At 40.7% G+C, this 13802-nt stretch overlaps 1 protein-coding gene across 8 annotated transcripts in view; it reads left to right on the top strand.

Annotated features, from left to right (window-relative positions):
• Positions 1-13802, top strand: part of TESK2 (testis-specific kinase 2) — a 138678-nt gene that overhangs the window by 16870 nt on the left and 108006 nt on the right. Inside the window, exon 4 of one of the 8 annotated variants that reach the window (XM_010847838.1) lies at positions 3877-4103. The exons of the other annotated variants lie outside the window; for them this stretch is intronic. The gene's annotated coding sequence lies outside the window, so the exon portion shown is untranslated. The remainder of the gene's footprint in view (positions 1-3876; positions 4104-13802) is intronic. 8 annotated transcript variants of the gene reach the window in all.

Raw genomic sequence — 13802 nt, 5'->3', positions numbered from 1 at the left:
CCTGGGATTCTCCAGGCAAGAACGCTGGAGTGGGTTGCCATTTCCTTCTCCAGTGCATGAAAGTGAAAAGTGAAAGTGAAGTCGCTCAGTCATGTCTGACTCTTCACGACCCCATGGACTGCAGCCTACCAGGCTCCTCCATCCATGGGAGTTTCCAGGCAAGAGCACTGGAGTGGGTTGCCATTGCCTTCTCCGCCACAACCTCTATAGCATTTGTTGTTTGCAGACTGTTTTTTGACTATGTTGCATGGCATGCCAGATCTTAGTGACCCTGACAGGGATTGAATCAGTGCCCCCTGCATTGGAAGCTCAGGGTCTTAATCATTGGACTACCAGGGAAGTCGCTATTTATAGACTTTTTGATGATGGCCATTCTGACCTGCATGAAATGGTACCTCATTGTAGTTTTGATTTGCATTTCTCTGATCATTAGTGATGCTGAGCATCTTTTCATATGCTTGTTGGCCATCTATATGTCTTCTTTAGAGAAATGTTTGTTTAGATCTTCTGCCCATTTTCTTTTTTTTGGCGAGGTGGTGTTGGTGGTATGGGGCATGTGTGATCTTCCCTGACCAGGGACTGAACCCATGCCCCTGAAAAGGAAGCATGGAGTCTTAACCACTGGACCACCAGGGAAGTTCCCTGCCCATTTTCTGATTGAGTCGTTTGTTTTTCTGTTATTGAGTTATATGAGATGTTTGTATATTTTGGAAATTAAGCCCTTATAGGTTGCATTGTTTGCAAATATTTTCTCTCAGTTCATAGATTGTGTTTCTGTTTTGTTTATGACTTCCTTTTGCTTTGCAAAAGCTTATAAGTTTGATTAGGTCCCATTTGTTTACTTTGCTCTTATTTCTATTAGCTTGGGAGACTGATCTAAGAACATTGGTATGATTTATGTCAGAGAATGTTTTGCCTATGTTCTCTTCTAAAAATTTAATGGTGTCATGTCTTAAATTTTGGAGAAGGAAATGGCAACCCACTCCAGTATTCTTGCCTGGAGACTCCCATGGACAGAGGAGCCTGACAGGCTACAGTCCATGGGATTGCAAGAGTTGGACACAACTTGGCAACTAAACCACCACCACCACCACCAACAAAGAAAAGATTAGATTTGCAAGCTTTTAAATATAGACGAGCATTTATAACACTTTTCTATTGTTTACATGAAAGTAATGATGGTAATGGGAGAAGGCAATGGCACCCCACTCCAGTACTCTTGCCTGGAAAATCCCATGGATGGAGGAGCCTGGTAGGCTGCAGTCCATGGGGTCCCACAGACTCGGACACGACTGAAGCGACCTAGTAGTAGTAGTCTTATATTTAAGTCTTTATACCATTTTGAGTTTATTTTTGTGCATGGTGTGACAGAGTGTTCTAACTTCATTGATTTATATGTGGATGACCAACTTTCCTAACATCAGTTGCTGAAGAGACTATCTTTTGTCCGTTGTATATTCTTGCCTCCTTTGTTGATTAATTAACTGAAAGTGTGTGGGTTTATTTCTGGGCTGTCTAGTCTGTTCCACTAATCATAGGTCTGACTTTGTGCCAGTACCTTATTGTTTTGATTACTGTAGCTTTGCAGCATTGTCTGAAGCCTGGGAGGGTTATGCCTCCCGCTTTGTTCTTTTTCCTCAGGATTGCTTCGACTGTTCTGGCTCTTTTGAGGATCCATGTAAATTTTAGGATTATTCTAGTTCTGTGAAAAATGTCATGGGTAATTTGGTAGGAGTTGCATTAAATCTGTAGATTGCTTTGGGTTTTTTGTTTATCTTTTAATTTAATTTTATTTATGATTTTTATTTAAAATTTTTTTTGGCTGTACCATATAGCTTTGAGGGATTTTAGTTCCCCAACCAGGGATTGAACCCAGGCTATAGAGGGTCTCCAGGGAATTCCTATTCTGTTCATCTTTAAAAAAAAAAATTGGTTTATTTATGGCTTCTCTGGGACTTTGTTGCTGTGCATGAGCTTTCCCTAGTTGCAGTGAGTTGGGGCTACTCTTTAGTTGCAATGCATGGGCTTCCCATTGCAGTGGCTTCTCCTGTTGCAGAGCATGAGCTACGACACAGGCTTCAGTGGTTGCAGCATGTGGGCTCTAGAGCACAGGCTCAGTAGTTGTGGCACACAGGCTTAGTTGCCCCATGGCATGTAGAATCTTCTTGGATCAGGGATGAACCTGTGTCTCCTGCATTGGCAGGCAGATTTTTAACCAGTGGACCACCAGGAAAGTCCTTGTTCCCCTCTTTTAAATCACATATTTCCTTTCCTACTTCTTCACCCTCAAGTAAGAACAATAAGTATTAAGCCCTCCTTATTTCTAACCTGTTACTAACAATTAGTATGCTATATTGTACTTATTGATTTACATGTGTTCTCCTGGGAGACTAAGTTCCTGGAGGGGTGGAGTCATGTTTTATTCAGTTTTCTATGTCCTCTCAGAGACGTAATAGTATAGTGATTAATGACACAGGCTCTGGATTTGAATTTCTGGCTCTACCACGTCTTGGCTCTAAGAACTTGGGCAGGTTAAGTACTTGGGCAGGTTAAGTACTTCCTTCATGTCATGTCTTTGTTTCCACATTCATAGAACAGGGATACTAATACAGTTGACCCTTGAACAATATGAGTTTGAGCTGCATGGGTCCACTTATATGCATATTTTTTTCAATAGTAAGTACTATGGTACACATGGTCTGAGACTGGTTGGATGCAGAGGAACTTGGGGACCATATATATATATATATATATATGTTTAACTGCATCAAGGGTCAGAGTTCCTAACCCCCACCACTGTTCAAGGATCAACTGTAGTATCTGTTTTATAGAACTGATATGGATATTAAATATAAAGCACTTGGAGGAATATCTGGATTATAGTAAATGCTCTGTAAATATTATAGCACATACCATAATGCCTTGTACCTAGTGGGGACCCAACATTTGATTTTTTTAATAGAGGGGATTGTTGAATTGGCTGAAAGATTGGACTCAGTTCAGTTCAGTCGCTCAGTTGCGTCCGACTCTGCGACCCCATGGACTGCAGCATGCCAGGCTTCCCTGTCCTTCACCAACTCCCAGAGCTTGCTCAAACTCGTGTCCATCGAGTCAGTGATGCCATCCAACCGTCTCATCCTCTGTTGACCCTTCTCCTGCCTTCAATCTTTCCCAGCATCAGGGAAAGATTGAAGAGTCAGTTCTTCGCATCAGGTGGCCAGAGTACTGGAGTTTCAGCTTCAGCATCAGTCCTTCCAATGAATATTGGAAAGATTGGACTAGTTAACCTCTTTTAAATGCCTTTACAACTTTCAACCTAAGTTTCTGTTTTATGTCATGACCTAGGGCCTGGTGGATTGTAGTTACAACAGCATATAATATGCTTATCCAAAAGAGACAATACAGTTTTAAGAACTGGCTTTTTGATCTGTCTGGCAGTAATATATGCCATTGTGTATACTCATGACTAATTAAATAGGGGATGCCAGTTTTTATGTTAGATTGCTTTTGGTTTGAATGGAAACTGCAACTCATTATTTCACAGCAGGATGGCAAGTTCAGCAGTATTGCTTTTATTTTTAATTAGGCAGTCATCCTGAAATGTGTCTGTATTTGCTATGTTGGTCCATAGAAAGGATAGCAGCTGAGTAGACCTGTGATATAGATTTGCCATGTGGTTGGTCTTGATATACAGCTAATGTACTTATCAGTTTTCCAACTCTGAAAAATGGCCAATTTTCTGGGCTCCATCTTACTCATGATGAATCCTTCATTTATTTTGAATTAGTTAGGGAATTTTTATGATGATAGAAAACAAAGTATAATTAGGATAGCAGGACATTATGTTTGTATTCTTTTTCTGCTTTTTATACCCAGGGTATAAAAGTTTCAGAAATCTTTTTTTACTCACTTTGTGGAACTTTATTACCAACTACGTGCACACGATTCCATTTTTGGATGGATGTTGAAGATTATGGTCGCTGGCTGACACTTGGCCATATCCAATTACCTGATGGTTGATAGCTGTTCAGTGTGTTACAGGATTTTATTTGCATCTGCGTTGTTGTGAAGTTTGATCTGCTTCATTTCTGTGGAATGAAAGGGTAAGAAACAACTAACACTGTACTTAAGAATGGAAAAGAAGGACTGATTGGGAGTTTGCATATCTTTCCTGTCAGCTTGGCCTCTGTTCCTTAAATAGTCTGCTTAAGCCAATGCTAATTTTTATGCCTGTGGAATGTGGTTAAATGACTGAAGGCTTTTGCTCCAGAGGCTAGTGGAGCTCTTGTCTGTATATTCTTTAGTCTCTGTTAAGTTAGGGTGGAGAATAATAGTAGCTTTGTACCTAGCTAATGAACAATTTTTCACAGAAATTTAGCTATTTTTCTGGAGGAGACACGCTGTAGTGGAAGCGTTTGGTATTAGAACTCTGAATTTGAATACAGTCTGTCACTGGTGGTGGTGGTGTAGTTGCCAAGTTGTGTCTGACTCTTGTGACCCCATGGACGATAGCCAAGCGAGTTCTTCTGTCCGTGGGATTTCCCAGGCAAGAATACTGGAGTGGGTTGCCATTTTCTTCTGCAAGGGATCTTCCTGACTCAGGGATGGGACCCAGGTCTCCTGCATTGCAGGCCATCTCTTGTATTGCCTGTAGTCTCTTGCATTGCAGGCAGATCTTTTACCAGCTGAGCCACATTTATTTGAATTTAATTTCTCAGTGTTGTAATTTCTTTCTTTTTAAAATGGAGATGATAATACCTATCTTGCAGAGTTGTCATAAAGCTTCAGCTCAGTTCAGTTGCTCTGTCGTGTCCGACTTTTTGCGACCCCATGGACTGCAGCACGGCAGGCTTCCCTGTCCATCACCAACTCCTGGAGCTTACTCAAACTCATGTCCATTGAGTTGGTGATGCCATCCAACCATCTTATCCTCTGTCATCTGCTTCTCCTGCCCTCAATCTTTCCCAGCATCAGGGTCTTTTCCAGTGAGTCAGTTCTTTGCATCAGGTGGCCCAAAGTATTGGAGTTTCAGCTTGAGCATCAGTCCTTCCAGTGAATATTCAGGACTGATTTCCTTTAGGATGGACTGGTTGGATCTCCTTGCTGTCCAGGAGACGCTCAGGAGTCATAAAGCTTAGAGATAGCAAATGCAAAAACACTTGGTAGAATCCATGACCTATGGTAAATGGTGATTGTGGTTATTATTTCCAGAAGCATTGTGGATGAGTGTATGGTCTACTTGGGAGTCCTAAGAAAGTTTCTTAATTCTCTGGAAAATGATTTGTGGAATTCCTACTTTGAAAAGATAAAATGTATCTTATAGGATATTTAGTTCACTGACTTTTTTATTGACAGCTTTTCCAATTAGTTTCTCCAATAAAAGCTTTTAATTGTACTTTCTTTGTGAAAAAGAAATCAATCCCAAGATAAGTGAAAATTAGCCTTTGAAAAGACAAACCTGTTCATGGGAAAGGAAAAAAGTTCTGAACTTCCCAGTTTGTAAGTAATGAAGTTGAGAACACACTAAAAAATTCTTTGTGTCCTTATAAGCACATGATTTTGGCATTTTTGAAAGAGTGCTGAAGGCTGTTTCCTAGTTTAAGAACAAAACTGATTAAGCTTTTCTCACACAGTGCTTCTTAACAGGGGCACTATTGGCATTTAGGGCAAGACAATTCTTTGTTGTGCAGGACTGTTGTGTGCATTGTAGGACATTTAGCTTCCCTGGCCCTGCCCACTAAAATGCCAAAAGTGCCCACCCCACACCCCCGCCATTGTGACAATAGCTCCTCCCTGAGAAGAGCCTCCTTCCCCCTAAGTTTTCACATGCCCTTAATGGAGAACCACTGGGACTCTCGCTTGGATATATTTAATGAAGCAGCTCACAGTATCATCAGCTTCCATTTAGGAATTTCAAGTTTTTACAAGCTAAAAATTCATTATTCTTGATCTTGTGCCGTCTCTTGATCTGTGCTGTCTCTTGAATCAAATAGCCTCGATAGTTGTTTTTTTGTTCTACCCAAAATGTGTACTTTAAAGGGCACCATTAACATCAAAAGGTAATATTCCATAAATGACACCAAGAGAGATAATCCAGAGTCTGAAAATAGCACAAAATCTCACACATTTCAAAGAATGTATTGTCTCATTTTAAAATTAGTCATTTTCATATTAAAAAAAAAAAACAGCATATGGTTTTAGAGTCTGTTCATACACACCTTTGCTGCCTTTTATGGCTAAATTAAAATTTATCAGATTAAATTGAAAGCTATTTGTAACTTGGTTGGTTTCATTTAAAATATGGTCATTCAGTATGTTGGCCAGGGGAGCAGAAGGCATGGTGTGGAGGTTTTCCCATGCTCAGCACTTCTCCAAAATGGATTGATAAAGTTCTTACTCCCATAAGGGGACTGTACTTTTTCCCACTCACCTCCCTCAACTGTCTAGTAATTAGTATTGCTTTAGCATATAATAAGGGCTCTACAGCTAAATATCAGTGTTTTTCATGAGTGTTTTTATATTTTGAGTTTGTGGATTTGAATAAGGAAAGCTCTCCAAAAATTCTCCCAGTGCTTCTGAGTTTTTAGCTTAAAATATAAATGCTCCTTGGACCAAGAACTACAGTTGAACTGTTGAATAAAAGTTTGAGAATCGTAAGACTTGGCTTGGACATTGGGATGCTATTTATTTGCCAAATTGTCAGTTTTTTTGGCTTGAGCATACTGCATAGCTGTTGTATTGGCAACAAACAAACAAACTTAAAATTCTTTTTTATTAGAAAAGTTAAATATAGTAAAAAGTACAATATACTATCACCCAGTATTAACAAATATTAGTTAGTGAAAACTGTGGAAAATTGTTAAAGAGATGGGAATATCAGATTACCTTACCTGTCTGCTGAGAAACATGTATGCAGGTCAGGAAGCAACAGTTAGAACTGGACATGGGACAATGGACTGGTTGAAAATTGGGAAAGGAGTACGACAAGGCTGTATATTGTCACCCTGCTCTTTTAACTTATATGTAGAGTTCATCATGTGAAATGCCAGGCTGGATGAGTCACAAGCTGGAATCAAGACTGCCAGGAGAAATATCAACAACCTCAGATATGCAGGTGATAACCACTCTAATGGCAGAAAATGAAAGGAAACTAAAGAGCCTCTTGATGAGGGTGAAAGAGGAGAGTGAAAAAGCTGGCTTAAAACTCAACATTAAAAAAACTAATATCATAGCAGCCAATCCCATCAGATCATGGCAAATAGAAGAGGGAAAAGTGGGAAGCAGTGACTTTATTTTCTTGGGTTCTAAAATCACTGAGGACGGTGATGGTAGCCATGAAATTAAAAGATACTTGCTCTTTGAAAGGAAAGCTGTGACAAACTTAGTGTATTAAAAAGCAGAGACATCACTGTGCCAACAAAGGTGCATATAGTCAAAGCTATGTTTTTTTCCATGCACGGATGTGAGAGATGGACCATAAAGAAGGCTAAGCGCCAGAGAATTGATGCTTTTGAATTGTGCTGGCGAAGACTCTTGAGGGTCCTTTGGACAGAAAAGAGATCAAACCAGTCAATCCTAAAGGAAATCAACCCTTAATATTCATTGGAAGAACTGATGCTGAAGTTGAAAGCTCCAATACTTTGGCCACCTGATGTGAAGAACTGACTCATTAGAAAAGACTCTGATGCTCAGAAAGATTGAAGGCAGGAAGAGAAGGGGATGACAGAGGATCAGATAGTTGGATGGCATCACTGACTCCATGGACATGATTGAGCAAGCTCCGGGAGTTGGTGATGGACAGGGAAGCTTGGCATGATACAGTCCTTAGGGTCCCAAACAGTCGGACATGACTGAGCAACTGAACTGAACTGACTCAATGGATATGAGTTTAAGCAAACTCTGGGAGATAGTGAAGGACAAGGAAGCCTTGAGTGCTGCAATCTATGGGAGGTTGCAAAGAGTCAGACACGACTTAGCGACTGAACAACAATAACAGCAAGTTAGTGAAAAAATAATAAAATTAGCAAACATCATATTTGTTTTGGTATTTTAATAAAAGTGAACAAAACATTATTGCTATAATACAAGTCTCCTTTTTTTCCTTCCTTATTTCATTTTTCTTCTTTGCCACCAAGGCAACTACTACAATGAATTTAGTGACTGGCTTTCTACTTCTTGCTTTTAGACATTTACTATAAATATGTACCTTTAAATAATAATTTAAAGAAGAACTATACAAAAAAATCTTAATGACCCGGATAACTATGATGGATGGTATGGTCCCTTACCTAGAGCCAGGCATCCTGGAATGTGAAGTTAAAGGGACCTTAGGAAGCATCACTATGAACAAAGCTAGTGAAGGTGATGGAATTCCAGTTGAGCTATTTCAAATCCTAAAAGATGATGCTATGAAAGTGCTGCACTCAATATGCCAGCAAATTTGGAAAACTCAGCAGTGGCCGCAGGATTGGAAAAAGTGTTTTCATTCCAGTCCTAAAGAAGGTCACTGCCAAAGAATGTTCAAACTACTGCACAATTGCACTCATTTCACATGCTAGCAAGATCATGCTCAAAATTCTCCAAACTAGGCTTCAGTAGTCTGTGAACTGAGAACTTTTAGATATACAAGCTGGATTTAGAAAAAGAGGAAGCAGAAACCAAATTGTCAACATCTGCTGGATCATAGAAAAAGCAAGAGAGTTCCAGAAAAACATCTACTTCTGCCTCATTGACTACACCAAAGCCTTTGACTGTGTGGATCACTGTGGAAAATTCTGAAAGAGAATTTTCTGGAACACCAGACCACCTTACCTGCTTCCTGAGAAATCTGTGTGCAGGTCAAGAAGCGACAGTTAGAACATAATATGAAACAACAGACTGGTTCAAAATTGGGAGAGGAGTGCTTCAAGGCTGTATATTATTACCCTGTTTATTTAACTTATATGCAGAGTACATCATGCAGAATGCTGGGCTGGGTGAAGCACAGTTGGAATCAAGACCACTGGGAAAAATATCAATAACTTCAGATATGCAGATGACATCACCCTTATGGCAGAAAGTAAAGAGGAACTAAAGGGCCTCTTGATGAAAGTGAAAGAGGAGAGTGAAAATGCTGGCTTAAAACTCAACATTAAAAAAATGAAGATCATGGCATCCAGTCTCATCACTTCATGGCATATAGATGGGGAAACAATGGAAACAATGAAAAACTTTATTTTCTTGGGCTCCAAAATCACTGCAGATGGTGACTGCAGCCATGAAATAAAAAGACGCTTGGTCCTTGGAAGAAAAGCTATGACCAACCCAGACAGCATATTAAGAAGCAGAGATGTTACTTTGCTGACAGTAGTCCGTCTAGTCAAAGCTATGGTTTTTCCAGTAGTCATGTGTGGATGTGAGAGTTGGACCATTAAGAAGGCTGAGTGCCAAAGAATTGTTGTTTTTGAACTGTGTTGTTGGAGAAGGCTCTTGAGAGTCCCTTGGGCTTCAAAGAGATCAAACCAGTCCATCCTAAAGGAAATCAGTCCTGAATATTCACTGGAAGGACGGATGCTGAAGCTCCAATACTTGGGCCACCTGATTGGAAGAACTGACTTACTAGAAAAGACCCTGATACTGGGAAAGATGGAAGGCAGGAGGAGAAGGGGATGAAAGCGGATGAGATGGTTGGATGTCATCACCGACTCAATGGACATGAGTTTGAGCAAGCTCCAGGAGATGGTGAAGGAGAGGGAAGCCTGGCATGCTGTAGTCCATGGGGTTATAAAAAGTCGGACTGGACTGATTGGCTCAACAGCAACAAAATAATAATTATAGTACCCAATGGGCTTGAATGCTTACTACTTGCCAGACACTGTTCATTAAACCAATAACCTTATGGTGACTGTAATGGATTAATACATATAAAATGTTACAGGAAGTATAAAGTGAAAGTGTTAGTTGCTCAGTCATGTCAGACTTTGCGACCCCATGGACTAGTCCACCAGGCTCCTCTGTCCATTGGATTCTCCAGGCGAGAATACTGGAGTGGGTAACCATTCCCTTCTCCAGAGGATTTTTCTGACCCAGGGATTAAACCGGGTCTTCCGCACTGCAGACAGATTCTTTACCGTCTGAGCCACTGGAGAAGTCCATATAATGCAGGTACTAGTTTATTTCCATTTTGTAAATAATGTAGAGGTTTTAAAATAACTTGTCTGGGTTCATATAGCTGCAAGCTACAGATTGAGGATTTGAAGCCAGATTTGTCTGGAGGCTATACCTTTAATCATGTATTCCTTTGCAGAAGGAAATGGCAACCCACTCCAGTATTTTTGCCTGGAAAATTCCATGGACAGAGGAGCCTGGTGAGCTACAGTTCATGGGGTTGCAAAGAGTCAAACAGGACTGAACACACATACACCAAGCTCCGTTTCCCACCTCCCGCCCCGCTTGTCTACTTTTATTCCTGATTAGACTCTTAGCCTCTGCAGGGACTACTTTTGGAACCTCATCCTCAGGTTCCTCAGGTCCCCGCCAGCAGGGAGGCCTCCGAGTCTGCTTTGGAGGTGTTGCTGGTGCCCGCTTGGGAACCTGGATGCCTCTGCTTCGCAGTGCTCTCCTGGCAGGGCACAGGGAAGCAGCAGGTGGCCATGCGCTCCATTTGTTCCCTGAGCTGACTCCCGTGTGATTACTACCTCTTCTCCATGTCACCTTCAGCATGGAAGCCTCCTTGGCTCTTCCTCTAAGCTGAGGTTCACCTCTCTGAAAAAGAAGCTTGGGCATTGCTGAACTATGTTGATCTCTGCAAAAGCAAGATGCATTTTTTCCTGAGGTCTGTGGCAGTCAACTCCCAAATAAAGCAAGTGTGTATCTTTAATCAATCCTGCCTCTCTATAAATATATGTTATTTTGTATGTATTTAAAAATTAATTATTTTGGCCGTATCAGGTCTTGGTTGTGGCATGCTGGCTTCTCTCTAGCTGTGGTGTGAGAACTCTGGAGTGTGTGGGCTCTCTAGTTGTGGCTCACTGGCTCAGTAGTTGAGTCATTCAGGCTTAATCTAATAATTTTTATTTATCTATTTCATTTATTTGCTTTTGACTGTGCTGGGTCTTTGTTGCAACCCGGGCCTTTGTCTAATTGCTGCAAGTGGGGGCCACTTTCTGGTTTCCGTTTGTGGGCTTCTCACTGTGGCAGCCTCTCGCTGCAAAGCAGGGGCTCCAGGGGTGTGGGCCTTAGTAGATGCTGCCAGCGGGCTCAATCAGCTGTGGCTCCCAGGCTCCAGAGCACGGGCTCAACAGTTGGCCCAGGCCCAGCTGCTCTGTGGCAGGTGGGATCCTTCTGGACTAGGGATTGAATCTGCATCTCCCGTGTTTGCAGGTGGCTACTGAGCCATCAGGAAGCCCCCTTGTATGTTTTAAAAATACATTTAAAAAATGAAAATGGTATCATTCTATAGGGATAGTCCTATAATTTTTTGGGTAACTTCTTAAAAATTGTTTTCAGTTCAGTTTTAATGATACTGTGAACTATAGCTTGCTTCTTTCCACTTCCACTCAGTATTGCTTTTTTAGCCTATTTTATTTTTTAAACTATTTCTTTTAATTGAAGCTTAGTTAACTTAAAATGTTGTATTGCTTTTAGGTGTATAGCAAAGTGATCCAGTTTTACATATATATGTATGTCTATTCTTTTCCATTATAGGTTACTACAAGATATTGAATATAGTTCCCCGTGCTATACAGTAGTCCTTATTGTTTATCTATTTTATATGATGTTGAAGCTGAAACTCCAATACTTTGGCCACCTGATGCAAAGAGCTGACTCATTTGAAAAGACCTTGATGCTGGGAAAGATTGAGGGCAGGAGGAAAAGGGGACGACAGAGGATAAGATGGTTGGATAGCATCACCGACCCAAAGGACATGGGTTTAGGTGGACTCTGGGAGTTGGTGATGGACAGGGAGGCCTGGTGTGCTGAGGTTCGTGGGGTCGCACAGAGTTGGACATGACTGAGCGACTGAACTGAACTGAACTGAAGTGTGTATCTGCTAAAGCCAAACTCCTAATTTACCCTGCCCCTTCCATCCCCTTTGGTACTGTTTGTTTTCCATGTCTGTGAGTGTATTTCTATTTTGAAAGTAATTTCATTTATATCATTTTTTTTTAGATTCCACCTATGTGACATCATGTATTTGTCTTTCTCTGACTTGCATCACTTAACATGATTATCTCTAGCTTCATCCATGTTGCTAAAAATGACATTACTTCAATTTTTATGGCTGAGTAATATTCCATTGTATGTGTGTATCACACACACATACCCCACATCTTTTTTTTTTTATTGGAGTATAGTTGATTTATAATGTTGTATTAGTTTCTGCTGTACAACAAAGTGAATCACTTATCCATATACATATATTCACTCTTTTTTAGATTCTTTTCCCATATTACAGAGTATTGAGTAGAGTCCCTTATGCTATACAGGAGGTCCTTATTAGTTCTCTATTTTATATATAGTAGTGGGCATATATCAATCCACATCTCCCAATTTTCCCTCTCACCCTCTCCCCTCTAGTAACCATAAGTTTGTTTTCTATATTTATGACTCTGTTTCTGTTTTGTAAATAAGTTCCTTTATACCCTTTTTTAAAATTGCACATTATACCACATCATCTTTATCCATTGATCTGTTGAAGGCCTTAGATTGCTTCCATGTCTTGGCTATTGTAAATAGTGCTGCAATGAATATTGGGGTATATATATCTTTTTTTTTCTTTAAAAAATTTATTGACGTATAGCCGACTTACGGAGAAGGCAATAGCAACCCACTCCAGTACTCTTGCCTGGCAAATCCCATGGACAGGGGAGCCTGGTAGGCTGCAATCCATGGGGTCGCTAGAAGTCGGACATGACTGAGTGACTTCACTTTCACTTTTCACTTTCATGCATTGGAGAAGGAAATGGCATCCCACTCCCGTGTTCTTGCCTGGAGGATCCCAGGGACGGGGGAGCCTGGTGGGCTGCCGTCTATGGGGTCACACAGAGTCAAACACGACTGAAGTGACTTAGCAGCAGCTGATTTACAGTATTGTATTAGTTTCAGGAATACAGCACAGTGATTCCATTATACATGTATATATCTCTATTCTGTTTTGGAATCTTTCCCCTTATATGTTATTAAAAAGTGTTGAATATAGTTCCCTGTGCTATACAGTAGGCCCTTATTGATTATCTGTTTTATATATAGCAGTGTATATCTGTTAATCCCAAGCTCCTAATTTATCCCTTCCCACCTTTCCCCTTTGGTAATCATAAATTCGTTTTCTATATCTGTGGGTCTATTTCTGTTTTATAAATAAGTTCATTTGTATCTTTCTCTCTTTTTTTTAGATTTCACATATAAGTGATATCATATTTGTCTTTCTCTGTCTGGCTTACTTCAGTTTGCGTGATATCTCCAGATGCATCTATTTGCTGCAAATGGGACTCAGTTCAGTTCAGTTCAGTTGCTCAGTCGTATCCAACTCTTTGTGACCCCATGAACTGCAGCACGCCAGGCCTCCCTGTCCATCACCAACTCCCAGAGTCTACCCAAACTCATGTCCATCGAGTCGATGATGCCATCCAACCATCTCATCCTCTGTTGTCCCCTTCTCCTCCTGCCCTCAATCTTTCCCAGCATCAGGGTCTTTTCCAATGAGTCAGCTCTTTGCATCAGGTGGCCAGATTATTGGAGTTTCAGCTTCAACATCAGTCCTTCCAGTGAACACCCAGGATTGATCTCCTTTAAGATGGACTGGTTGGATCTCCTTGCAGTCC

Source organism: Bison bison, unplaced genomic scaffold, assembly GCF_000754665.1.
Source record: "Bison bison bison isolate TAMUID 2011002044 unplaced genomic scaffold, Bison_UMD1.0 scf7180017864256, whole genome shotgun sequence".
Taxonomy (NCBI): Eukaryota; Metazoa; Chordata; class Mammalia; order Artiodactyla; family Bovidae; genus Bison; species Bison bison.
The sequence above is the reverse complement of the archived record's forward strand: the minus strand, read 5'-3'. Positions and strand labels throughout refer to the sequence as shown.